We start from the raw sequence: 1,646 nt of genomic DNA, 5'->3' as shown, positions 1-1,646 counted from the left end.
GGACAACCGAAAAGTGGGTGAAGGGAGACATCAGAGTAAGACATGAAAAAAAAAAGATGTTATCAAAGATTCGTGAGGGAGCGTGGGTGGGGGAAGGAGGAGGAAAAATGAGGAGCTGATAACAAGGGTTCAAGTAGAAAGCAAATGTTTTGAGAATGATTATGGCAACAAATGTACAACTGTGCTTGACACAATGGAAGTATGCATGGATTGTGATAAAAGTTGTATGAGCCCCGTATAAAATGATTAAAAAAAAAAAGAATTATGGTGCTGGAGAATAATATTTAAAGTACCATGGACTGCTAAAAAGCAAAACCGATCTGTCTTGCAAACAGTATGGCCAGAGTACTCCTTGGAGGCAAGGATGGCAAGGCTTTACCTTACATATTTTCGACATTACCTATTTCCAGACCTGTTGTCTGGAGTGACCTTAAGGAGGCCATCATTCTTGGGAGAGGGACAGCAACGGAGAGGAAGGCCCTTGGGGAGATGGATTGCTTCTGTGGCCGTGACAATGGGTTCAAGTATAAGAACCATTGTGAGGCTGGTGCAGGACCTCGCGGGGGGTTGCTCTATTGTGCACGGGGTCACTATGGCACACAGTTGGCTCAATGGCACCTAACAACCGCAAAGGAGGCAAAGAAAGAAACAAAGGTTTATTAATGGTTACCAGAGAAGAGAAACTGTAATTTATGGCTGAAAGGACACTGAGTTTTTATTGAGGTGAAGAAAAGTTTTGGGCAATGCGTAGTGACAGTCATTGTACAACACAGTGAATGCAATTAATATAATTGGTTATACATTCAAAAGGCTTAAAGTGGCAAATTTTTTGTTATGTGTACACTCTGTCACAATACAGTTTTTTAATGAAAGCTAGTTTGAAAACACTGTTCCCTCTACCCACAATGGACATCCTACTTTCTGTGCCTGCGGATTTTATCATCATTCATCATTAAATTATAGTGTAGCCAGCATGTTTTCTAGAAATTTCCCTTGCTTTTACCCTTCCTCACATCTTTTTACTGCTCTACTTGCACACACTCTATGCTACTATACCGTATCTATGGTGTTTTTCCTGGTTAGTTGATCCTTCCAGTTTCTGGTAGGATATAGCTTTCGCAGGGCTGGAGTGTATCTGACCCAAATGAATCCCCAAGGCCAAACACTGTCTGACAGAGTAAATGCTCAATGAACACATGTAGTGGTGTATAAATGTCCTTGTATTAGGCATGAAAAATATTTGATATTTCTATTCTGACAAGCACAATTTAGGCAGAATGAGAATGTATGCAGTCTTTTAAAGATGATATAAAGCTGTGAAGATGCTAGTGGCAGCCTCTATGATACTACTCAGCTGTCAAAATAGGGATTTAATAGTTTCTAAAATCTTCAACCTCAACCCACCTACAGGTAAAGAATTCTTTATTACTTATATTTGTGCTTCCTGAGTGATGTTTGTTCAAGTTTTACCAACTTCATAATTAACAAATTCCCAAATGTAAAAACAGTGGTGGAAAAATATTATGTATTATGATTTATGCAGTTCTTTTTCTCCACAACACATATAATCCAGCTGTTTTACTAGTTACTAATGGATGAACTACAAACTAAAAAAATTATCAGAACAAAAAACTCTCCAATAGTAT

This window comes from Echinops telfairi, unplaced genomic scaffold (genome assembly GCF_000313985.2).
Source record: "Echinops telfairi isolate 266 unplaced genomic scaffold, ASM31398v2 ScPeMD7_7;HRSCAF=31, whole genome shotgun sequence".
Lineage (NCBI taxonomy): Eukaryota > Metazoa > Chordata > Mammalia > Afrosoricida > Tenrecidae > Echinops > Echinops telfairi.
Note: the sequence above shows the minus strand (reverse complement) of the source record.